The sequence below is a fragment of the Phoxinus phoxinus genome (assembly GCF_949152265.1).
Source record: "Phoxinus phoxinus genome assembly, chromosome: 1".
Taxonomy (NCBI): domain Eukaryota; kingdom Metazoa; phylum Chordata; class Actinopteri; order Cypriniformes; family Leuciscidae; genus Phoxinus; species Phoxinus phoxinus.
The window spans coordinates 27,114,963-27,142,495 of record NC_136876.1 but is presented as its reverse complement, the minus strand read 5'-3'; the positions used below and the strand labels follow the sequence as shown (position 1 = coordinate 27,142,495).

The 27,533-nt window shown below is 44.8% G+C and overlaps 1 long non-coding RNA gene across 1 annotated transcript; it reads right to left on the bottom strand.

Moving 5' to 3' along the window:
* Positions 1-649: 649 nt before the first annotated feature.
* On the bottom strand, positions 650-27,533 carry LOC307007757. Its single transcript, XR_013799681.1, has 3 exons — positions 27,416-27,533; positions 2,067-2,119; positions 650-1,620 (listed from the first exon to the last, which is right to left on the bottom strand). It is a non-coding gene; the product is annotated as an uncharacterized lncRNA (long non-coding RNA).

The following is a 27,533-nucleotide window of genomic DNA, read 5'->3' as shown; positions in this document are numbered from 1 at the left end:
TCTTACTGTAATGAAATGATTCATTCCAAATCTTTTGAAGTCATACAATATATCTTATGCATGGATAAGCCACTTCATTTGTGCAAATTTGGTCACAATCCGTTATGCGACACACACAAAATAATGACTTTTTAACATTCATTGTATATAAACAAATATACACTGCCATTCAAAAGTTTGGGATCAGTAAGATTTTTTTTTAAAGAAGTCTCTTCTGCTCACCCAGGCTGCATTTATTTTGTCCAAAATAAAAAATCTGTGAAATATTATAAATATTTTAGACAACTTTTCTATTTGTGTAAGTCATTTCAGTGATGTCACAGCTGAATTTTCAGCATCATTACTCCAGTCTTCAGTGTCATATGATCCTTTAGAAAGCAGTCGTGTACAATTTCTTTCAGGATTCTAAGATGAATAGAATGTAAAAAAAACAGCATTTATCTGAAATATTTTGTAGTATTATAAATGTCTTTACTGTTACTTTTGATCACTTTAATGCACACAAAATAATGAATGTTATTTAATTAATAATTAAATAATTAATAAGTAATTTATGTTACAAAAGATTTCTATTTCAGATAAATGCTGCTTGTTTGAACTTTCTATTCATCAAATAATCCTGGATTTTTTATTTTATTTTATTTTTTGCACAAATCTGTTTTTAACATTGATAATAATCAGATATGTTCCTTGAGCAGCAAATCATCAAGATTAGAATGATTTCTGAAGGATCATGTGACACTGAAGACTGGAGTAATGATGCTGAAAATACAGCTTTACCATCACAGGAGTAAATTACATTATAAAATATATTCAAACAGAAAACAATTATTTTAAATTATAATAATATTTCACAATATTACTGTTTTTTATTTAATTTTATTAAAGAAATGCAGCCTTGGTGAGAAAAAGAGACCAAAAAAATCTTACCAATCCCAAACTTTTGAACGTCAGTGTTTATATTCTGTACCTTTTCAAAGTTAGGTCACATGTCTTATGAGCCACCGTTATGGTCATTTTTGAAGCTTGATATACCCTGGTTCACATTTAGTATGGAAAAGAACAGACTAAACCTCTCCTTTTTTATTCCCACGGAAGAATAAAAGTCATACAGCCTTGGAACTAGATACGTTTTTGGGTAACTATCCCTTTAAGAAGGCTCAGTCATAAACTCAGTATTACAGTCCTGAGCTGAGTGTAATTTTCGCTTAGTGAGCCTTAAAACCTGTATATCTTTCACAACCCAAGTTATAAGAAATGAATGCAGCTGTACCGTAGGTCAATACGGGTCTTTGATCTCTGCTGACTTAAGCTCCATCCCTTCCATATCCCGTCCCCCCAAACAACCCCTTGTCTCCCAATCCGCTCTGCGCTAATACTGTTGTAAAGGGTAACCTTGGAGACGAGGGCTAATCATCCATCCCATAACTACCCTTTCAATCTCCCCCAGCACCCCCTGGCCCACATTTCCCTTCCTCTTAAATGACAGTAGCCTACAGTATGTGTCTGTTTCAGTATATTCTGTCATTTTCCAATGATCCTGTCCTCTCTTTCTGGTGTGTCATCATCTCTTTCCCCCTCTCTCCTCTTTGTTTGTCCTGTAGAAGGACGTTTGTTTTCCTGTGGGGAAGAGGAAAATCGACGCTGAAAGATGAGTTATTGATTGCAAAGCAGGGTGCATGAGTGAGTGAGTGAGTGAGTGAGTGAGTGAGTGAGTGAAGGAAATACAGGATGAGTGAGTACAATGACACATCAACAACATAACAACAATCTAACTTCAGATGCACCATATTGCTCAAATCCATGCATACTCTAATGAAAAATTATTAATAGTGCCTTTCAGCACTAATGTTAAAGCAGCCTGTGACTATATTGCCAACTGCTTGACTAAAAATACTAGCATAATATGTGTGAGACATCTGAATTTACAGGTCTTTTGGTTCACACCTCTGTCAGATAGAAGATCATTTGAGGCGATGAGAAGATACAGCTGATCCTGCTTCAATATCTGATTTTAATATGTATCTTTTTTAAACAATAACAACACTTTTTTTCTTCCAAATTACCTGGAATTAGGGACGTCGAGAAACATGGCGAAGAAAGAATCAAAAACACTCCACTGCAGAAAAGACAGAACATCAGGTTACATCACAAATGTCACCACGGTCACTGTTGCTATCGGAGATATGCTGTTTCCATGGCACTGAGGGGCTTGAGGATCTGTGTGCTCAGAGTTCAAAATAATTTTTCCGTGTATAGGCATACAGAAATGCAGGGCGCGCATCAAAAACATGCAGGCCTTACCAACGTCTCGGTTACTAACGTAACCTCGGTTCTCTCTAGAAGAAGTGTTGGAACGAGTGTTACGTAAGCTAGCGTACGCTACGGGAAAATCCCTTTTCTCGAGAATACTGAAGCCAAAAATTATCCTTAATTTAATTTTAAAACGCATATTGCTGCAGCGAGCAGACCTAGGCGAGGCAGCTCGCGCGCCTATTGGCTGCTCTGCGGCAACTTGCTGCAACCTATCGGCAGGCTGCCCGTGACGAAAGCACCCGCCAGAATGGGCGTGGCAGATCTCAATAGGATGCACTTTGGTTTTCCTGGGAACACTCGTTCCCTGAGGCGTCGAGCAGCTGTTCAACACTTCGCTGAAGAGATGAAAAATCTAAGTGCATCCTATCGGGATCTGGCTTATAAAGGCATAAGCCACACCCATTCTGGCGGGCCGTGACGACTGAGGGCGCCAGCGCCGACAGGTTGCAGCAAGTTGCCGCAGAGCAGCCAATAGGCGCACGAACTGCCTCGCCTAGGTCTGCTCGCTGCAGCAATATGCGTTTTAAAATTAAATTAAGGATAATTTTTGGATTCAGTATTCTCGAGAAAAGGGATTTTCCCGTAGCGTAAGCTAGCTAACGCAACACGAGAGTACTCTCGTAAGAGAACTCCATATACAGTACATGTGTTGAACCATCCCATATTGTCGAAGGCGGCATTATGTCTTAATCATGTGGGCGTTTACACATGTTCTCACGTACGAGATCAGTACTGTTCACATTTAAGATAGCGGCGCGTGGACATAGCCGACTTCTGTACAGATTGGCTGGGAATTAATTCAATAAATATGAAAAATAAATGCTACAAATGGAGTCTTCATGCTCTGCTTTAAAGGTCCCGTTTTTCGTGTGTTTTTGAAGCTTTGATTGTGTTTACAGTGTGCAATATAACATGTATTCATGTTTCGCGTGTAAAAAAATACTGTATTTTTCACAAAATTTACTTATCTGTTTTCACTTTCCTAAAAACGGGCTGATGACTTCCTTGTTCTGATGACTTCTATAACAGACGCGATGGCGGAATCTACACATGATGTTTCATAAACAAAGTACGGGAGGACCACGTTCAAATAATCAATCCAATCAACTTGTCATCAAACAATACCATGTCTAACGTAACGTTACCCGATCAGCATGAGAGGAAGCATATTCACTCCGTCAACTCACCTAACATTCATTGACAGTTTTTCAGCATCCCTCCACTACCCCGACTCCTCACTCTTGGCTTGTTCTTTCACAGCCAGGAATACGTAGTAATACTCTGGGTTCGGGCCGAATACCGAGCCTCGGATCACCTTTCCTCGGACACCACGTCATATACGCATTTATTCTTTCTGACTTATTTGTAAGTGTGAACTCGTGAAATCTCAATTCTCCAGCGGCAGTCATCTTTGTAAACGAATTCAACCCAAGCGCTCTTTGGTGACGTGGATGATTACGTAACTGTTGATCCTCTGTCCATCATCGTATAAAGCCCGCCCTGACAATTTGATTGGTCCGAAGAGATCTGGACCGAGCATAACTACTCCACAACAGATGAAGTCCAGACCGAACTTCCCGACCAAAAAAATTTGTCGGTGGGGTTCGGTCTGGCATCCAGGCTACTTATGTTGGTCATACTTCCAAAAAGTAGAATCTGTGATTCCGAATGCCAGTATCCACACCGGCGCGGTGACTGACAGCCGCACATTCTCATCAAAACACTGGATTAATCCGTGCTGCGTGGAAAAGTTGATAATTCTGCGAATAACTGTAATAGCAGATTTCGAACAGAGATGGCGACAAAGAGGAAAAACTACGGACTGCAGCTTTAACTATCACAATATTAATATGTATTATTATTATTAATAATAATATTATACATAGGGTTTGATAGGTAATATTCTTTTTAGCATGGGACACAGATGTCATGATCAGTTTTAATTATTTTATTACAAAAATACATTAAATCACTCAAATCAGGGTTTAACCTTGGTACTTTTTCATAAACAAAAATTATACCAGACTAAAAAAAACTTTAATAAAATTAGGTGCATGGATTGTGTGTGATTTTGAAGAATCTTGTCTCTATTTCAGTGAAGTTCTAGAGACTGAAGCTTGTACTAAATGTGATCGTTTTGATTGACAAAAGAACTGAAAATCCCTGTTCCCATTCACTGCATGCAAAAGTGTTACCAAACGTGCATCAACATATCAGTAAACCATGACCATTTTAATTTCTGGGTAAACTTATCAATTTAAACAGGCCATTTCAACAGGCTTCAGGTGATAAGTTCTGTTCAATTAAATTAGTGATATCAAAGCATATCTATTTATGGATTAAACCAAGAAAAGCCTTTAGGAGGAGAGACACGCTGTGGAGCGGAAGACTAATTCTCCATGTAAAAATACAGGTGATACCAGCAGCAGACACTAACACACACACACACACACACACACACACACACACCAGGGGCTAAAATGAACAGTCGCCAAGCGCCAAATGCGGCCAGTGCTGCATCGTCACAAAAGTTTAAGGCTTGCCAATTTAAATATTCAAGAAGACTTGAAGGGGAACTCAATTCGTTACTCGTGCACTGTGTGGGACGTTTTATGTAGGCACACATCCGAAGCATGCGCCTAATCCACATCTCAGATCTGCGAGAATACTGAATTGAGTCCTCTTCCACGTCTTCTTACGCTTGAACAGACATATTCAAACAAAATCACGTCAAAATCCCCATCTTGGCAAGTGTCCTTGTCTAAACTGAATGTAAACAGTTAAGTCCTGGGTATCTCTAGCACGAGTTCACGCTTATTTTGCGTGCTCGTATGCAGAAAGGACCTTTTACATGCATCCGATACACACTTTTTGCGTGCATATGATATTATGAAATACACCAACCAATTCTACGGGTAAATTCTGCGTACCAGATGCACATAAAAGATTAAAGAGTATAAAGAGCACACCAAATAAATAAATATATAGGCCTACACAGTGCCAGGAGATTGTGTTGATTGGAACCGTGCATTAAAGTGAGAGTATCCTAATATTCCTGCTGTTGTCTGTGTTTTTAATGTTTATCAAAGAACAAAAGACAAAGAACAATCACACACTGCATTGTCCGGTAAATTCTCTTAAAGTCCACGTGAACCGGAAGTTGCAAATGACTTTTCTCCAGTGTTGTGACGTATTTCCAAGTGAAAGAGAATATTGAACAGAGGGCACGGTTTTACTCCAGCGCTCCACCTCTCCTCATAGCAGACTAGCGGTTTGAGGGAGTGGTTATGCGTTTATCAACCCAAGCCGTCAAACCTATGTCATCAGAAAAGGAACGCCATTTCAGACCGGAAGTAACTTTTCAGACTTTGATTAAAGATAACCACGGCAAACAATTTTTTTCTGTGAATTAACTTGCACGGATTAATTGTTTACCACAAGACTAATATGCGCTAACAAAGTAAGTAAATAGGGTCAATTTTGATTTCATGTCGACACCATTGGCAGGTGAGGCAAAAAAGTTACTTTTATTTATTTAGTTATAGGCCCTGGCCCCTGTGCACCTGTTGATGCCAGATTCAGTACCTGAGTTGATTTACGGACATGGTTTTATTTACTTGTTCTACTGAGTGTTACACACACAGAGAGAGAGAGAGAGAGAGAGAGGTTAACTCAACCAGGTTCAAATTAAGTCTGGTGGACTTGCGGTGGGATTCTAATGAAACTGCATTATTTATATAGCGATCTGACAGGGATGCCTCGGCCATTACCTCCATAATGGCTCTTTAGATATTGATGAATACTTGTCTATATTTGTATTCACGTGGGGAACCAATGTCACATCACCCCGGTTACCCTGGATACCGGCGTCGTCTAATGGTCCAACAATAACACAGATAACAATGGCAGCACTGTTTAAAGCTCGCGAGGAGAGCAGACAGGAGCGCGGCTGAGGAGAGGAAGATCAACAGCGAGAGAAGAGAGCGGAGGAGGAGTAAATACACAATTGGTGATCAGTGAAGTAGCATTAGCATTGTTCACACATCCCTAGCCAGCCTCATCTCTCCTCCCCTCCCTCTCGCGGTCTCTCTTCCTTTCTTGCTGCAGCGTTGCCATGGCGACCGAGAAATGTGGGAATACCTCTGTCCTTCAGAGAGAGGGAGCAAGAGGGAACGCGAGGCTCGGGAGAAAAGCGCGTGGGGGGTGAGAAACGGTTGAGGGGACCGTGAGCGAGAGATGCAAATAGACGCAGTCGAGAAACGAGACCTGCCGACAGGCCAGAGAAGAACAGTAAAACAGAAGAAAAGTTGCGGGTCTCATCGCTCGCGCGCACGCAGAAAGAGAGTGGAAGCGATTTCGGAGGGGCACGCGCTTTCTCTCACGTTCAGCCTCACTTTACCTTTCTCCTCCCTTCATCCCGTCTCTCCCTGCAAATATTGCGTTCAGATTCATTTTATTGGCAGCTTGTGTTTCCATGACAACATCTTGAAACCATGGAAACTATTTGAACCGAGCCAAACGCTCTTTCAAAACTGCTGCATTCACCCCCCCCCCCCCCTCTCTCTCTCTCTCTCTCTCTCTCTCTCTCTCTCTCTCTCTCTCTCTCCGTCTAGTCAGCCAGTGAATGTGTATGCATGATGCGACTGTGGGTAAATGAGCATGCGACTTGCATGTGAACGCTTGTTTCATCTACATTGTAGCCTACGTGCAAACACAATGCATGCAGAATCCACAGGTGCCACAATATCGCGTCCCATGTGAACGTACGCATGATACGTGGAATTAGTTTGAATAATATCATCAGGTGGGAAATGTGCATGTGCAGTCATCCTTCTTTGAATGTGAACATCATCTAACAACATATGGCAGACATCGCACAGGGCAGAGTGAAAATTCAGTAGCTTCCTGCTTTAAAAAAAGAAGAAGAAATTTCTAGGGGCACAAATATTTCACCATGACTGTTCCCTGCTGGTGGAATGACCTACCCAACTCAACCAGAGTTGCTGAGTCCATAACCATTTTCAAGAAACGGCGGAAGACGCATCTTTTTCGGCAGCACAAATTATTATTTTTTCTGCATTAGATTAAACTGGGAAGGGTCATAGCACTTGCATTTTGTTGTCCTACTGTTAGTTTAACTGCTTCTATTGTTCTCATTTGTAAGTTGAATAAATGTAAATGTAAGGTGGTTTATGCTGGTAGAACAAGTTTCCGCTCTGCGTTTGGGTGAACATTTATTCCAGGTTTAAATAGTTTCCAGGTTAAAGGCATGTGCTATTTATCAGAACGATTAGGATAGTGATTAAGCAATCAATTCTTAAAATTTTATTTTAACATACTTTTTATTAAAACCACATCATATTTACCCCAAAAAATAGTAGGCCTACCTACAATAGTAACAACAGTAACAAAAGCATTACTGTATTTATAATGATTTTAATATTTTTTATTATTACTACACCTTTTTAAAGCCAACAGATGTTCAGTAAACAACACAGATGTAATAAGGTTCTCGTGCACTTTCCACCATTTTGAGCATCATTGTTATATTTTGTATTTTTCCCTTTTTTTTTGTACTATTAAATAGTTTATATTGTTGTTTAAAACAAATATTTTCTTCATTTTGAAGTTTCCCTGAAGAAGCCACAGTAGGATTTACACGCCTGTGTTTACCAGTTCTCATTTTGACAATGTCCCAAAACCTGCAGTATGCATGCAACCCTGTTTTTTGTTGTTTTGTTCTGTGTGTGTGGACATCTCTGCTCACTCCTGTTGTTAATTACCATTAAGTTCTGCTTGTGTTTCCGTTTCAGCTCAGTCTGGATACTAGCGTTCATACACTGTTCAGTATCTGGAAAGATGAGAGGACCAGTAATGACCTTTCCACCTCTCTGCTAATTAACATGTATGAACTCTTGCTCTATAGCATTAATGATTAAGCAAGAATGTGTACTTGCTCACACTGTCCCAGAGCAGCAGGATAATGGATGGGGAACAAGAATGTCCCAAGAGCAATGTGTTTTGTTCTAGGACGATTACACAACCTTGTCTGAACTAAATCTGGATTTTATACTGTAACTTCAAATATGTTGGAATGAAATGCACAGTTCGGTAAAGATCTCAGTTTCAGATTATTTCATGAATACATGGCCTCTCTGCCAGTAGTTCCACAGAATCATAGCATGCAGATGCTCTTTTCTTCATTCCATATATACAGTGCCAATCTCCATGTAGGCTACTCCAAAAACACAAATATGTGACACATCAATACAAACATCACCTACAAGAGCGTGATCACCCAAATATTTCTTACGCAGATCCATACAAAGAACAATCATACAAGAAATGCTTCTCGTCTTCAAATCACAGAGTTATTCAAAGTTAACTTTGTTACAGATTCTCTCTGCCACTGGTATATTACTCTATCTGCCTGTTTCTAGCTAAATGACGACCTGAGCATCTGAACAGGAACAACGATTGTACCAGCTGTGTGTTATACACAGACGCAATGTAGCTCTCTTGTACCATCAAGGACTTGCACTGTGAATATATTCAACTTTCTGTTTTCTAGAACTGATGTGTACCGTGCATTATGTGCTTTTTCTCTAAATCGAGAATAGTTTCAGAATAGATGTAAACGTTCTTAAATCACCTAGACTTTGAGCCTCTAGACCAGGGGTGGTTGATCCTGGAGGGCCACTCTCCTTCAGAGTTTAGCTCCAACCATGAAAAAAAAATATTCAGCTGCCTGTAACCTTAGTAACCCTGAAGACCTTGATTAGCTTCAGGTGTATTTGATTAGGGTTGGAGCTAAACTCTGCAGGAGAGTGGCCCTCCAGGATCAACGTTCCCCACCCCTGCTCTAGACACTTGAAACACCATAAAAATACAACAGAACTGTAATGCAGGAAACTGAACATTTTCAATACACTTCACTGGCTGGTAAAGATCTCATTGAGTAATGAAGTGAAAAGTTGATTTGTGAATCTTGTCTTTTGTTAATAGGCTCACACCACTAATGGACTGCGCGCAGAGAAGATTCAGTGCAGATAAGCAGCTATATTTATTACTTCTTTTAAAAGAGAAATTGCAAATATAGATTTCTTTTTAACATCCCCACATAGTATTTCCTCAGTGGGATAGTGTTCAGGGTGCAGGATGTTAAATAAATTAGTTTTGCTGTGAAAGACTGCCCAGTCATTCCAGATTAGCTTCAAAAGAGCATTAATAAATATTACAAAATTATTTCCAAATAAGAAATAATCCAAATGAAGCCATGGCGGCGTCCAAAATCCTTCCTGTCTCCTGACCTGGGATATCTTCATCTGATCGATTTTTGAAGGCAGCATAGATCTATTCTTCACTGCCTTCAAATGGAAAGCACAGGATTGTGGGATATCAGTGACAGTTGAGCTAAAAAAATAAAGATGCCGTCTGAAAGTTGCGGTTGGTGGTCAGTTTGTGTGTAAATTAATGTTTTTTATCAACGTTTCTACTTCTGATTGAATTTCTAGTGAGAAACTAATTAAACATTTGCTTAGTGGTCACCAAAGATCATGCTATTTTGCTGTAGATCATTAAACCGTTACGCGGGCTCACAAGTCTGTCTGAAATCAGTTTCGTGAGGTACCTTTGTGTGCAAATAAGTCAACTGCCTAAGCTTTTGGACGCAGGCCCTGTAATTCTAGAAGTGTAACGAGCAAGTGTTAACCAAGGGGTGACAAACTTAAGACTTAAAACCAGACTCAGTCAGAGGGCCAGTTCTCGTCCCGTCTTTCGGATGAGACGTAAAACCGAGGTCCTGACCCTCTGTGGTCATTAAAAATCCCATAGCATTTCTCATAAAGAGTAGGGGTGTAACCCCGGTGTCTTGGCCACATTCCACCCATTGGCCCTTACCAATCATGGCCTCCTAATAATCCCCATCCACTGAATTGGCTCTATCACTCTCTCTCCTCTCTCCTCTATAGCTGGTGTGTGGTGAGCGCACTAGCGCCGTTGTACTGTGGCTGCCGTCGCATCATCCCAGTGGATGCTGCACACTGGTGGTGGTTGAGGAGAGATCCCCTGATATGAAGCTCTAGCGCAAGTTCTGCCGGGAAGACTAAATTGTTACGAACTTATTACCTTCTCATCTATCCAATCATATCCTAATACTTTTGGTATAAAAGGTTGGTACTTACGTCTGAGTTCGCAGATGCTGTCGCTCCATTCATCTCCACCCTCCCCACCACCTCCAAGACGGGTCCTTCCCTCCATCCTCCACATAACACCAAGATGTCTTTCTCCTCCATCCACCCCACCACCACCACCAGATGGCCCCTTTCCTTACTTCGCAGGGGGTCGGCTGCGCCCCTGCTTTCGTCTTCAGGCAGGATATACAGAGTCCGAACCCTAGGATTGCAAGCTACGGACGGGGCCTACGCCAGAGAACTTGATTGCTTGCTGAGCTCTTAATAAATGTTAATTGTCACAGTATTTATTCTCCCGAGTCTTTCTGGTAGAAATGATTGTAAAAAACTTATGGGTGTACAGTAGTTCATATGAAAGCGCTATATAAATGCCTCATTCTATCATTCTATTCTCATCTGGCCAACGAACGAACAGTGTATGATTTTGATTCGGGCAGCATTATAGGTCAGATGTCAGATTGGATCAGAACATTCAGAGTATTTATCCATTTCCATCTCGTTGGAAGTCGGAGTCAACACGGTGGTATGGAGACGAGTTGTTGAGGATCAGTGCCAATGAAAATTTCTAAAATTTTTAGCCTTTTATGTTCAGTCAGACAATGATGGAGAGACTCAAGAAGAAGTGACAACATGTAGAAGCAACAGGACATTTCTGAATGGTTAGTTGATGAATTTATGTAGCTACTGTGTAGTTATCTTCTAGTCATTGATTAGCATATATGATAATCTATAAATTGTGTTCCCAGGGGCGGGGTTTATGTAAATTTTAGGGTTGATGTCACTAACCTGGGAGGAATGCCCTGTAGTCCCTACCATCCGTTTATTGTAGTCCATAAAAAAACGATTTCTTTAAAAGCAAATATCTCCCTTTGCTTTGAAACTTGAGCGTTGTAACTTTGCAGATGTTGTTTATGCTCAAACAGCAACATTGCACACTAACTAAAGTTAGAAAAGTGAAATCATAATCAACCACCCCTTTAAACCCCTTTTTTACTTATAAATTAGTTTTTTGCACCATTCTATATGCATATAAGTTGTTGGAGAAAACATATAAAATCCTATAGGTATATGAGCTGTCGGAGAAAAATTCAATAGTATAAACTTTGACTGCAACATAACGTAGCTACTAGTATTATGCGATTAAATCTCAACATAATTAATATATTTTGCACTATTATGCGATTAATCAACATCAAGGGGATGTGGGTCTGTCCATATAAACTTCCCTCGTCCACTTCATGAATTGGAACGCACTTAAAAATGGCGGCAAGGATTCCCCCGAGAGGAAGTGCTTAGGGAAGTTTGCGAGTGCCCGTCTAGAGTGGAGTAGAACACAGCCATAGAGGACCCCCAGATGAAAGGATCTACGACTCTGCTGCTGAATTGCTGCTATTGTTGATTATTTCTGATGCTGCAGAGCAAGTACAGAAACTTGCTACTGTCAATACATATGCCAATACGGTGCTGCAAGTAAGACATAGTGCTGCTGCACAGCAGATCTATACAGGTGGAGATGGGGAAGGTGGAGGGGTTTAGAGGAACTCTGAGAGAATGTATTGAATATATAGTGAATGTAACCAGCCATTTAATGTGTTGAGCAAGAAGCTCATTGGCTGCAGATTCAATATGGATCAATTAGCTTGTGCCAAGTAGTTAACGCTGCAATTATCATTAGCTTGCGTTAATGACCCATCAGTCTGCGCCATCTACAGTTATGACAGAACTATGTATTTCTAGAAAGAGTTGTATTGATTTTTGTTTGTTTATTTCTACCTTTTAGAAGTAGTAAGTTATCCACTAAGTTATCCAATGCTGACAAAATTAAATATTGTTTAAAATATAAGTTTTCTTATATTTATAAGTTATAAATATAAGTTTCCAGATAGTAATGTAAAGCAACATGAAGTTTCTGCTTAAATATGTGTTATTCATTATTCAGAAAGTTCACAATTCATGGAGGGAAAGTAATTTTAAACAACTATTGGTTACTTTTTGGTACTTTGACTTACATGACTCTTAGAGCACTAGACTTGCTTAAGGTGACCGTGAGCCACTGACTTGACTTGTCTTGCTGGATTGATTGTGTTCCCTGCAAACCTAAGACTTGAGACTTGCTTGTGACTTGCATATGTGCGACTCACTCCCACCTCTGTTTTCCCCGCTGCGCCTGTGAGTGTGGATCTAAATTGGGTCCTGAGACCCAGCATGATGCCGGCTGAAAATGAGGATGTGTTTGCCTGTCTCAGAGACATTTAAAGTTTTCTTTTTGTCTCTTAAAGCTGAGATAACAGAAGTTATTTTATGATTGTTCTGTTAAGACCAAGTCAGTGTACAACACTGCCATCTCAAGAAAACAGAAATATAGATCATCCTCAGTGCATAAACAAACTTTTAGGTTTTAGAATATGATCTTCCTTATAATCTATTTGGTAAATAACCATAAATTGGATGTCAAGTCACTTGATGTGCTTATGTGGTTATCTATTATCTTACAAAATAAAGAGCTGTTTCAGTGAGCTCTGGGGTCCCAAGGATGTCAATGGATAACCATCAACAGCATATTTTCCCAACACACCTCTCTGTCTTAAGGCTTTCAGTCTCACCCCAAAACGTCACATACTGACGGGTCTTGACCATACGGCAACATACGACGAAAAGGGTACCCTTTAACGTCCATGTGTGACGATTCGGGTATGGTTGGGTTTAGGTGTGCGTTAGGGTACCGCTAGGAGGCGCTGCTGGTGCGCTTATGTCTGCGTCTCATATTGACGTTATAGGGGTACCCTTTTCGTCGTATGTTGACGTATGGTCAAGACCCGTCAGTATATGACGTTTTGGGGTGAGACTGTGTTAGTTGTTCCTTACCATTTTCATCCAGAAATAGAAGTCTTTTTCCATTTCTCCCACAGCCACTAAACTGTAATTAGCGTAATTCTTTTAATTAAAAGACCTCAGAGCCTTTTTAGAAAGTCTGTGATAGCAGATGAGCCCACACACCTACAGCAGAAGTGTCACTGACAATTAGCCAAACAGGGCAAAACCATGCAGTCTTCACAATTTGACTGCACTCACATGGAAATGAAAAGGAATTTCATACGGCGGGTTGGCAAGCCTTTTCAATGGACCAATAAAAATGACAGCCTTGCTCTATGTTAAATTTCAGATGTCTATAAGCTTAAAGGAACATTTACGTATACCCAGTCAGTCTTTATCTCTTAAATGAAATGAAGACTTATGTTATTATGAGTACACTCAATCTGATACAGTTAGCTCATTACACTGGTCATGAACAGAACAGCAGAGAGGATACAACACCACCACGCAGCAACCATTAAATACGTGGAAATTGTGTATCTTATGTCGTAAATACAATCGTAACTATTTAATGCTTTGGTGAATTGGTGGCTAAAGATGCGGTCATATTTACTGTTGTTGTACAAAATTTCACAGGCGAAAGTAATTCCAATAGGAATCTGCACACTTGGAAGCTTTGAGTGAAGGCGAAAAAATTCCCCACACAGATTTCACTGAAATTGTTTATGCAAATTCGCCGCGGTGACCACCGGAAAGCTGCTTGGTTTGAAAGTGAATTCTGTATTAGCTGTGCTTCATACATCTCTACGAGACTGACAATGGACATTTTTTTTATTTCACTCATGTGACTGCACTTTAATTTATATGAATTCGCAAGTTTTCGTACGATATGCTTTATGCCCTAATGATTGTTAGGTTCAGGAATGGTGTGAAGGGTGAAGAAAAACAGTTCCCTTTCGTTCGGTCACTCCTACGTCACGTCGGTAGGAGTTACCAACAAATTGGGATCACGCTAGGGAGACCAATTGCGTTCGAGTAAAACTAAAACGAGCCAATGAACATTGGCGTGCGGGATTTGCATTCCGCGCCCCGCCTGCCAGTGCGGGTATAAAGCGGAAGCAAGCGCACACACATATTGCTTTCTGCTTCGGAGCAGACCGGTTGTGTCCTCTGAGTGAATGAGCATTTGGAATTCTCTTTCTACAAGCTCAACGAGTCTGCTGTTTTTTGAGACCTCTCTGTATTGGTGTGACGGCGCTTCAGTGATCTTCCCGAGTCTCCCGGGTAACGGCTGTCGCTTCACGCGATCTCATCTTTCAAAAGAGCTGTTGTCACAGCTGGTATTCGGTTGAGTGCACACTTAATTGTGGGCTTGCAGTTTCCCCGCATTGTTGCCACATTTATCCCTGTGTGCTTCAGCACTTAAGAGAGCGTTTCTTAAATGGGTAACACGAGTGAAGATCGCGTCCTTTTCAGGATGACGTTTCACCCGTGTGTTTCTGGGTGCGGTCAAATTCTGCCACCGGTTGATGGTCATGCTCGCTGCCTCTCGTGCTTGGGCCTCGTGCACGCTGAGGCAGCGTTTGTGAACAAGTCATGTTCTCACTGCGAGAACATGACCGTCGCGGTGCTAAGATCGAGACTAAGAACTCTCAAACTAGGGGGAGTCCCTTTGGAGATTCCCCGATCTACTTCGGCTAATCCCATTGGTGGTCTGGGGGTTACAGTGAGGAATGTAACAGCGGCCCCCTCACTCCTCCGCATTGCTGCCATTGAAGCCCCCAGTGGAGCGCGCTGGGCCACCTTGTCTGGTTCCAGTCGTTTCCTTCGGGGCTCTGCCGGAGGACCCGATGTCGATCGCTGCATCGGAGGGAGAGCAGTCATTTTCTGGGGATGACGACCCGGCTGCGTTGCCCCCTTCGGGTGACGCAACGTTGTCCGAGCCAGATCCAGAAATGGCTTCTATGCTTTCCCGGGCGGCAGCAAGTGTCAAGCTCGTGTGGAACCTACCACCGTGTCCCGAACCTTCGCGGCTCGACGATTGGTTTCTTAGGGGGGCCCGTGCTGGTTCTCAGCGCCCCGCCCCGGTTCCTTTCTTCCCGGAGGTGCATGACGAGGTGACGAGATCGTGGACGGCCCCTCTGGTGGCCAGACACAGGTCGACTCCCTCCTCCCTCACCACTCTCGATCGCGACATAGTGAAGGAATACGAATGCGTCCCCCCAGTGGAACGGTCGGTTGCGATGCAATGGTGTCCCAAAACCGCGTCCACCTGGCGGGGTAACTCTACGCTCCCCTCCCGCGCATGTAGGTTCTCTTCCAGTCTGACTGGGAAGGCTTACAGTACGTGTGGAGTAGCTGTTTCTGCCCTGCATGCCATGGCGCTCCTCCAGGTCCACCAGGCCAAGGCGCTCTGTGAGTGCTCCAAGAGCTGCTTACGGCGACGGACCTCGCCCTCCGGGCGGCGAAAGTCACCGCACGTTCCCTGGGCCGGGAGCGATGTCCACTCTTGTGGTCCAGGAGCGACATCTCTGGCTAACCTTGGCTGATATGAGGGAGTCGGACAAGAGTAAGTTCCTGAACTCCCCCATTTCCCAGGGTGGGCTCTTCGGCGACGCGGTGGAGAGCTATGTCCAACAGTTCTCTGCCGCCCAGAATCAGTCGGAGGTGATTAAACACATCATGCCCCGGAGACAGACTGCTGCTGCTCCGTCCCTGGCAGCTCCTTCTCCAGCTGCTCGTCGCCGAGGGCGCCTTCCTGCCGCCGCCTCCGCCCCTGCCCAGCCTAAGCAGCAGCCCCCTAGGCAGCAGGGTGCCGGCCACAAGAGAGGTGCCCAGCCTGCTCGGAGTTCGTCCAAACCTCCCAGCAAGAGGAGAGGGAAGCGACCCTGAGACGGGCGACCCAGAGAATGCGACGTCTGCTCTTCAGGAGTGCGTGTTGGCACCACTCCTTCCCCCGGAGGAGGGCCGGGTGGAGAATCCTTTGTTTCCTTTTGTTTTTGTTCTGCCGCTGGCCAAAATTTCAATAAAGAGCAGTTTCCACTTTCTCTGGGTCACACACGGTCAAGACTGACAGTCAAGGACGACGCTCAATTGCCTCGCCGCTCTCAAACTCCTGAATGACGGGCCAGAATGATGGTGTGCGCCGCCTTGTTGCCTCACCGCTCTCATTCCCCTCGCCCCAGCGCTCAGATGACAGTGACGCCGCTACGGCCTCGCCACTCTCATCTTCCGCTGGGCAAGGAGGTGTGGAAACCAGGACTCGACGCCCCCCAGGCATCACTCCTCGTTTCCCCTCCTTCCTTCGCCTCTGGGCAGCGAGCAGCCGAACGCCTCCGGGCCTTCCCTGCCGTCTGCCCCTTGGTGGAAGCAGGTAGGTGTTACTCCACACACCCAGACCCTTCTCCCGGCCGCTGTAAAGCCTCCGGAGTCGCGTCCCTGCCTTCCAGCTCGCTGCCCCTCCGTGGGTTGTCACTCTTTTCCAGTCCAGTAAAAATTGTTAATTTTTTTTATTAGCCTGGCTAGTGCTTCCGAGGCCGTCCCGCTGGCTCGCCCATACCATCCGGCTCGGCTACGCAATTCAATTTGCCCGCCAGCCTCCCAAGTACAGGGCATCTGCTTCACTCATGTGCGGAGCCCCGATGCCCCTGTCTTGAGGAAAGAGATAGATGTCTTGCTGGCAAAGGACGTGATCGAGCCGGTCCCTCCAGCCGCGATGAGGGTTCTACAGCCCTTACTTCATTGTACCCAAGAAAGGCGCGCATCTTCGAATGCATCCGTCCCCAGGATTGAAGGACGCGTACTTTCATGTCTCAATTCTTCCTCGACACAGACCGTTTCTACGGTTTGCGTTCGAGGGTCGAGCATATCAGTACAAGGTCCTACCCTTCGGGATGGCCCTGTCACCCCGTGTCTTCACGAAAGTCGCGGAAGTGGCCATTTTTCCCATGAGAGAACGTGGTATTCGCATTCTCAACAATCTCGACGACTGGCTCATAATAGCTCACTCGCGGGATCTGTCGTGCGAACACAAGACATGGTGCTCGGGCATCTCAGCCATTTGGGGCTTCAGGTCAACTGGGACAAGAGCAAACTCTGCCCCATGCAGAGGATCTCTTATCTCGGTATGGAGTTGGACTAGGTCGGTCAGACTGCGTGCCTCACAGAGTAGCGTGTCCAGTCATTGCTCAACTGCCTCAAGTCCTTTCAAGGCAGGTCAGCAGTCCCACTGAAACAGTTTCAGAGGCTCCTGGGGCATATGGCAGCCGCAGTAACGCCGTTGGTCTGCTTCGTATGACACCACTTCAGCTTCACGATCGAGTCCCGAGGTGGGCGTGGCAGAGCGGCACGTTCCGGGTCAACATTACCCCGCACTGTCGCCAAACCTTCAGTCCTTGGTCGGACCCTGCGTTTCTACGGGTCGGAGTGCTCTTAGTCCAGGTGTCCAGGCATGCTGTGGTGTTCACAGATGCCTCTGCCAACGGATGGGGAGCCACGTACAACGGGCATGCAGTTTCGGGTCTATGGACGGGGCCCCAACTGCATTGGCACATCAACTGCCTAGAGTTGCAAGCAGTACGCTTAGCCTTGTGCCGTCTCAGAGGGGTACTTCTGCACAAGCACGTACTGGTCCGTACGGACAGCACTGCGACCGTTGCGTACATCAACCGCCAAGGTGGTCTACGCTCCCGTCGTATGTCGCGACTCGCCCGCCATCTCCTCCAATGGAATCCTTCTGAGGTCGCTTCGAGCCATTCACATCCCTGGTGTGCTCAACCGTGCAGCCGACGAGCTCTCATGGCAGCCGGCTCTCCCGGGAGAATGCCGACTCCATCCCCAGGCGGTCCAGCTGATATGGGGAATCTTCGGAGCCGATAAGATAGATCTGTTTGCCTCTCCGGACACGACCCATTGCCAGTTGTTTTATATTATCTCTCGGTATGGATGCACTGGCGCACAGCTGGCCCCAGGGCCTCCGCAAATATGCTTTCCCCCAGTGAGCCTTCTTGCACAGACTTTGTGCAAAGTGAGGGAGGACAAGGAGCGGGTCCTGCTCATTGCGCCGTATTGGCCCAATCGGACTTGGTTCGCGGAACTCATGCTCCTCGCGACAGCCCCTCTTTGGCCGATCCCTCTGAGAAAGGACCTTCTTTCCCAGAGACGGGGAACCCTATGGCACCCGCGTCCAGACCTCTGGAAATTCCATGTCTGGTCCCTGGACGGGACGCGGAGGTTCTAGGTGGCCTACCACCCTCTACGAGGCACCTCTATGCGTTGAAGTGGAACCTATTCGTCGATTGGTGTTCTTCCCACCGGGAAGACTCCCGAACTTGCTCGATCAGAGTCGTCCTTTCCTTCCTGCAAGATGGGTTGGACAGAAGGCTGTCTCCCTCCACCCTCAAAGTGTATGTAAATAGCCGCACATCACGATGCAGTAGAAGGTAAGTCGTTGGGAAAGCACGACCTGATCTCCTGATCTTGCCTCCTCCTGGGCATTGACTCAAGGCGCCTCGCTGACAGATATCTGCAGAGCTGCGGGCTGGGCGACACCTAACACGTTCGCTGGGTTTTATAGTGTGAAGAATTAGGTTATGTCGGCTTGCTACGCCATTCCCGGTTAACCTCGTGAGTTCCTCCATCACACTTAAGTTTCCTTACATACAGTGAATAACTGTAATTGATCTAATATTACATTTAATGTAATTTTATAGAAAAATACTGTTAAATTTAGTTTTTGGATTGTATATCTAGTCACAGTGAAAAAAACGTAAATTGTCATACCCAGAATTTTGATTTATTAAAATAACTTTCTTATTTTTTTCTTATCAGTTATGTACATCAATGTTTTATGTTACATATAATGTTGTTAAATTAATGTTTATTGCTTTACTTTAGTGTCATGTGTGTGTTACCATTATTGTGTTTTGTGTTTGTGTGAATGACACTGTGTGTTTATTTACCTTCTTAGTTTGTGGAAAAGCTGCTTGTGATGATCTTTGATTCATCAGGTAACTTTCTCATCACCACCTGTTTTTGATGGTTGTCTGTATTTTGATGGTTGCTACGCCATTCCCGGTTAACCTCGTGAGTTCCTCCATCACTCCTCCGGCGCTAGGGAGGCGGATCGCCCGGTGCCAGGTCTATTACCTCTCTAGGAGTTGCTATTAGACTGGGTGTCCTTACAGCGGTGACCCATCTTTTCCATGGTATGGCTACCCTCCGGGTTAGCCAGTTTCTTCCCCTCAAAAGATTCCGCTCTGTCGTCCCTGCAGAGTACGCTCCCACCCCTCGGGCTGGGACTACCTTATGTTTCACTACCCCACAGGCTAGTACGTATGTGTTTTCCAGCGCCTCCCTTCGGACGGGCCGGGGCTCTGCAGCGTTCCCTCCTATGTTTGGGCACGCTTCCCCAGTGTTATCCAATATCCACTGAGCGAGTCTTGCGGAACAGCAGTGTGATTTTCCTAGCTAGCTCCCGCATAAAGAGAAAAGAAACTGTTCAGGCGGGTAGCTTAGCTGGCTGCTGGAAGGGGCCAGCAAACATGGCGTTTTGTTAGGGATCCCAATTCGTTGGTAACTCCTAGGTAAGTGGACGTGACGTAGGAGTGACCGAATGAAAGGGAACGTCTCGGTTACATATGGTTCCCTCGTTCTAACGTCACGTCCCGTCGCCATGCTTGCTGTACCTTCAAGCAATATGTGTGTGAGCTTGCTTCTGCTTTATACCAGCACTGGCAGGCGGGGCGTGGAATGCACATCCCGCACGCCAATGTTCATTGGCTCGTTTTAGTTTCACTCGAAGGCAATTGGTCTCCCTAGCGTGATCCCAATTCGTTGGTAACTCCTACCGACGTGACGTAGGAGTGACCGAACGAAAGGGAACGAGGGTTACCATACGTAACCGAGACGTTTTCTTATAAGATTGAGTTGGCGTGTCCATATTTGACTACAGCTCGCATGAGACCGTTCGGTACATGCAAATACAACACTAAAAATGATTGTGATTTTAACTGTAAATTACTGTAAAAATGCTATGGTAAAAAACTGTTAATTGGTTAAGATTAAGTTTCCTTACATACAGTGAATAACTGTAATTGATCTAATATTACATTTAATGTAATTTTATAGAAAAATACTGTTAAATTTAGTTTTTGGATTGTATATCTAGTCACAGTGAAAAAAACGTAAATTGTCATACCCAGAATTTTGATTTATTAAAATAACTTTCTTATTTTTTTCTTATCAGTTATGTACATCAATGTTTTATGTTACATATAATGTTGTTAAATTAATGTTTATTGCTTTACTTTAGTGTCTTTTGTGTACTTTTGTGTGTGTGTGTTAACTCACACAGGGCGTGTGTGATGCGTCAGTGCAGTAGTACTGGGATAGTAGTGTCTGTAGTTAAGTAGTTATTGCATGTTGCATGCTGCCTCTGCTTGCTACAGTCTGCTTACAGCCACTGCCACCGACTAGCCTTGTGCAAGGGCAAAAAGAGGAGCAGAAATCATAAGTCTCCTCCTGTTGGTACATAGCCTCTCCACCGCCAAGACTCCTACAGTGCCTCCTTGTGGCCACACACGGTAACTGGGCCCTAGCGGACCCAGGCTGAACTGTAGGGGATCTCGGAGCAGCAGTGGGCCCCAGAGGCGCGCTGTGCAGGCCCACCAAGTAGTGGACACGCCCTGGCAACCGCCAACCACTGTCCCAGCTATGGGTAAATAGTCCCACTGCCTTGTGGGTAGCCTATAGAGGCAAAGGCTAAGGGAGCACACCCTGAAAAAAAAGACAAAAGACCTGAACGGCGGAACAGGCGGAGGATGATGGCTTACTTAAGTGTAGCATCACAACGGCTGAGAAGGCGGATGAAGGCTGCAGCAGGGATGGGTCCCCAGTCGTCTTGGACTCCATGCCACTGGACCCTGACCCAGACCTGCCAAGGACCGTGTGGTGGCTGTCTGTGCACCAGCCTCCCCACGTTAAACAACGCCACGCACAGGCGTCCTCCACAAAGGATCTACCCTACCACTCCAGATAAAGTCCTATGGCGATCAGCAAGTGGCGACGGGGGCAGGTTTGTGTAGTCTGGAAGTCCGTAGTCATGAGCTGGCACATCAGGCGATGGGTGTTAGAGTCAGTCGCTGGGCTCTTGGAATGAGGCAGAAGAGCTCTTCGGCAGCTACACCCATGACTAAGCAGTCCTATTTAGGATCCGCTCTGCTTACCCCACATGGGGAAGGGGCTAGAAAAGGTGCCCTAAAAATAGCCTGCCTTACAATCTCCCGACTGGATTACCGCGTCCAGAGGGAACACCTCATTTGCGGTCAGAAACAAAAGAAATTTAATTTTAATTTTGGAGCCTGGAATGTGCGCACTCTGATGGATAACATCTCCAGTGACAGACCTGAGAGACGAACCGCCATCATTGCCAGAGAACTGCAGAGATGCCGGATTGATATAGCTGCTCTTTCAGAAACCCGACGGGCAGGTGAAGGGCAGCTGAAGGAGGAGAAAGGTGGCTACACTTTCTTCTGGAAAGGAAAGCCAGCCGATGAGGCTAGAAACCATGGAGTTGGACTTGCCATCAAAAACCAGCTTGTTAACCACCTCTCTGAACTCCCTGTGGGGATCAGTGAGCGCCTCATGACTCTCCGTCTGGTGTTGGCCAACAACCAGACAGCGACAGTAATGAGCGCCTATGCCCCTACCCTAGACTCCAATGTGGAGGAAAAAGAAGCCTTCTACGCCTGCCTGGAAGAAACCCTGTCAAAAATCCCCAGGGAGGACAAAATCATCCTCCTTGGAGATTTCAATGCTAGGGTAGGCCGGGACCAACACCTCTGGAAGGGCACTATTGGCAAGGAGGGCATTGGTAACATCAACTCCAACGGAGTGCTGCTTCTGAGTAAGTGCGCTCAGCACAATCTCGTCATCACCAACACTATCTATCGACAGAAAAACAAATTCAAGGTATCTTGGAGGCACCCTCGCTCCAAGCAATGGCACCTCATTGACTATGTCATTGTAAGAGCAAGGGACCGCTGTGATGTGAACATCACAAGGGCCATGATAGACTCTGATAACTGCTGGACAGACCACCGCCTCATCCGATCCACAATGTCCATCAAACTCAAAAAGAGGAGGAGGATTCAGAAGAAGCAGACCCGGCGAAGACTAAACCTAGACAGCCTGAATGATACTGCCATCCAGCAGCTACTTCAGGACACCCTCGAGGAAAGTCTTCAGCAAGAATATCCTGATGACATTGAAGAGCACTGGGGCCTTCTCAAATCCACCATCCATGACTCGTGTGAATCCACCCTTGGGTATCAGTCCAGGAAACATCAGGACTGGTTTGATGAAAATGACACCAAGATAGAACAACTCATCTCTAGAAAACGAAAAGCCTTCCGAGTGTGGCAAAATGATATCACATGTGTGGCCAAAAGGGCAGCACACTCCAGAGCCAAGGCTGACGTTCAGAGATTGGTGAGGGAGCTCAAGAACAACTGGTGGACAGAAAAGTCTCTAAAACTCCAGAGACTGGCAGATTCAGGTGATACCAGAGGTTTTTTCACTGCTACTAAAGCTGTCTATGGCCCTAGCCATCGCGGCTTAAATCCCCTGCGCTCAAAAGATGGACAGACTCTTATAAAAGACAATGACTCCATCAACACACGTTGGAAGGAGCACTTTCAGGAACTTTTGAACCGTGACAGCTCAGCCGAACCAGACATCGCCGACCATATCCCGCAGAGTCCCATCAAAGAAGACATGGGGGAATCTCCTACCCTTACTGAGGTTCACAATGCCATCAGGAATCTCAGGAACAACAAGGCCGCCGGCCCTGATGGGATCCCTGCGGAGATCTTAAAGGAAGGAGGACAAAGGCTCTGGCACCACATCCACAATCTACTCATCAAGGTCTGGGAAAGGGAAGAGCTCCCTTCAGAGCTCCGGGATGCCCAAATTGTCACAATATTCAAGAAAGGGGACAAGGCTGAGTGTGGTAACTACAGGGGCATCTCGCTCTTGTCAACAACAGGCAAAATCCTCGCTCGTGTCCTTGCCAACCGCCTGCTACCACTATCTGAGGAGGTACTCCCTGAATCACAGTGCGGCTTCCGTCCATCTAGGGGAACAACTGACATGATCTTCTCTGTTCGCCAACTACAAGAAAAGTGTCGGGAACAAGGACTGCCTCTGTATATGGCCTTCATAGACTTGACAAAGGCCTTTGACTCCGTGGATCGTCAGGCACTGTGGAGCATACTATCAAAGTATGGATGTCATGACAAATACATCCGTGTACTGAGGCTACTGCATGACGGCATGTCAGCCACAGTGCTCAACAGTGGCTTTGAATCTGAGCCCTTTATTGTAGAAACTGGGGTCAAACAGGGTTGTATCATTGCTCCCACCCTATTTAACATCTTCATTGCAGCCATACTTCACCTTACTGGTCAAGAGTTACCACAGGGGATTACAATCCTTTACAGGACTGACGGCAGGCTATTCAACCTTAACCGGTTAAAAGCCAAGAGCAAAGTCAGAAATACCACCATTATGGAGCTGCAATATGCCGATGATAACGCCATTGTAGCACTCTCCCCTGAAGACCTCCAGGGTATTCTAAATGCCTTTGCCAAGGCCTACAGAGCCCTGGGTTTGGCCTTGAACATCAAGAAAACGCAGGTTTTGTATCAACCACCACCCAACCAGCCATCACTCCAGCCTATCATCAAAGTGGATAACACCACTCTGGAAAGCGTGGAACACTTCCCCTACCTTGGCAGCATTCTCTCGTCCAAAGCTGATATAGACTCTGAGGTTAAACATCGCCTGAGCTGTGCCAGTGGAGCCTATGCCAAACTCAGGACAAGAGTCTTTGATGACCGAGACCTGAGGGCTCAAACCAGGCTCCTGGTCTATAGAGCTGTGATTCTCCCAACTCTGCTGTATGGAGCGGAATCCTGGACCACCTACAGCAGACACCTAAGAGCCCTGGAACTATTCCATCAAAGAGCCTTGCGAAAAATCTTGAGGATCAACTGGGAAGACAGACGCACAAATTCCAGCATTCTAGAGGAAACAAATATGCCCAGCATCACTACCCTCATAATGCAGTACCAACTCCGATGGACAGGTCATGTCATCCGCATGCCCAACAACCGTCTCCCAAAACAGATCTTCTACTCCCAGCTAAAAGAAGGACAGCGAGCCCCTGGTGGGCCAAAGAAACGCTTTAAGGACAATATTAAGACCAGCCTGAAAAAGTTTAACATCGCGTCCGGCGACTGGGAGAATCTAGCATTGAACAGGGACTACTGGAAAAAAGCTGTGCAGGAAGGTGCAGCACACCATGAAATAGAACTCCGCCGTGCCGCAGAAGCAAAGCGGCAACACCGCAAGGACAAACAGAGACAGGCTCCACCACCACCACCACACACCGCTTCAACCTTTCAATGCCCACATTGCAGCAGAATCTGTGGATCACGGATCGGCCTTTACAGCCACCTGAGGATCCACAAATAAGACAACCTAACAGAGAGGACAGTCATACTCGTTTCGAGTGACCGCCGAAGAAGAAGAAGACTTTAGTGTCATGTGTGTGTTACCATTATTGTGTTTTGTGTTTGTGTGAATGACACTGTGTGTTTATTTACCTTCTTAGTTTGTGGAAAAGCTGCTTGTGATGATCTTTGATTCATCAGGTGACTTTCTCATCACCACCTGTTTTTGATGGTTGTCTGTATTAAAACAGATATTAGCACTTCAATACGTAGGCTAGGTTTAATATTATATCAGTTAATGAAATACGCTTTTTTACTGTAAATTTAAGATAAATCTGTAAATGTTGCTACCATATTTTGTACGGTAAAGTTCTGTCAACCACAGCTGCCTTTTTTTTAACCATAAATTTCACTGAATTTGTACAGTGAAGAATATCTGCCTGTGTGCGATTGTTTTCCATAAAGGAGGTTATGAGGTGGATAATGTTACAGAGTTTCAATCCTCTGCCTTCCCAAGTTTCTATACTGTAATTACATGCATGAAAATATCACTCTGTTCTCTCTCTCTCTCTCTCACTCTCTCTCTCTCTCTCTCTCATGGAAATCATGCATAATTACTTGCATAATTATAGTTCTCTCCATTCTGCCATTATGGTTTTGTCTTGCTCACCGTAGCTCTCTCTCTATTTTGCTCAGACTGAGAAACATATCGTATAGGCTGATGTAGTATCGCAGTGGTTATTGAGCGGCTCACAGTGCCTCTCCTGAGCACTGTCGAAATGGAATATGTGAGAGGCCCTGCTGAGAAAAAGTGGCACACACTCCCTACTTGTACACTTGTACACAGTCCTTGTGCTCTGAAGTTAAAATAGCTTGGTAAGAGAGACAACTTTGTCAACTTTCCCCATTTCATTTTTATGGAGAGAATGTGAATGCGACGTCCCAGCAGGTACAATCAGCAAGACTGATTAGAATGTCACTGATGAGGGAGTAAAAGAACATGGAAAATATAGTTGGCCAATGTTGGAGCTTTCATGCCTATGTGGCCAATCTTCACTGATTTTACATTTCATCAGTAAAAGTGGAGTGTGCAGGTTGAATTAGCAGAGCAATAGCACACGCTGTACATAAAATATTGCAATCCACACAACATAATGGGAGACATATATCAGAGTTCAGAAGAGGACAAATTGTTGGTGCTCGTCTCGCTGGCTCATCTGTGATTTGTGCTGTATCGAGAGCTATGATATCCAGGGTAATTTCGGCATACCACCACGTAGGACGAACCACATTCAACAGGAGTAACTATCGACACAAAAGGAAGCTGTCTGAAAGGGATGTCCAGGTACTAACCCGGATTGTATCCACAAAAAAATAAAACCACAGCTGCCCAACTCACTGCAGAATTAAATGCGCAAATCAGCTCTCCCGTTTCCACCAAAACTAGGCTATATGTCGGGAGTCATGCTCAGGCTGCTATAGCCAAAACTTTGGTCACTCGTGCCAAGGTCAAATGTCGGTTTCAATGGTGCCAACAGAGCAAGTCTTGGGATGTGGACAATGTGAAACATGTATTGTTCTCTAATGCGTTCACCTTTACTGTCTTTCCCACATCCATGTGAGTTACAGTGTGGAGAAGCCCCAGAAAGGCTTTGCAGAGTGAAGCACGGGGGTGAAGATTGTGTATCAGCATTATAATGCACACAACAAGACTTGTGATAGAACATGAAAGTGAAGATGAACATCTCCCGTGCCCTGCACAGTCACCAGATCTAAATATTTTTGAGCCACTTTGTGGTATTTTGGAGGAGCGAGACAGAAAACGTTTTCCTCCACCAACATCATAGTGACCTGGTCACTGCTCTGGAAGAGGAATGGCTCAAAGTCCCTCTGGCCACTGTGCAGGACTTGTATCTCTCATTCCCAAGACGAATTAATGCTGTATATTGGCCGCAAAAGGAGGCCCTACACCATACTGAAAATTGTGGTCTAAAACTATGGTGTTTCAAGCAATGAATAATGCAAAATATGTGTGTGAGGGTTAAGTAATAGCAATGTGATAGAAAATATAAAAACAATATACTCTTACATTCACTTCAGTTGCCTCCCAAAAAATGCTTTTTCATTTCGACTTACCTCGCTTTATGTGATCTGTAGGCTACATATTTTCACATGTGAAAGATTGCGCATGTCTGTTGATGCTCTTATCATCACATCACACATTCTCAGCAAAGAGAAAGGCATGTAAGACAACGAGTGAGCCTTTAGTAGTAGAAACCTAATGCTGTACTGTCAGCAAATTATTAATTTATATGGTTTCAGAGATAAGTAATGGGCAAATCTAACTTCATTATACGAATCATTTGAATGACCTGAAGCGATTGTTGAGTAAGTTAGGTGCGCTATCTGCTGGTCACTTCGAGAAGATTAGTTCAAAAACTTTCAAACTCGGTCTCCGCTTGTGTCGTCCTACTATAATAACGTGCGTGTTGTTTCCCTTACAAACTTCATTTAATGTATTTATGTTGCTGTTGAATACTGTTCAATTCGTATAGTTATTTTCTCAATTCTTAAGCCTACCTTCTGCCGCACGGATCATGGATTCAGAAACACTGTCCTGGATCGAGTGAACCTCGGCGGGCAGCAGATTCTCCCAGCGGAGCTGCGGTGGTGTGTTTGTTTTACTGGTGTGTAAATT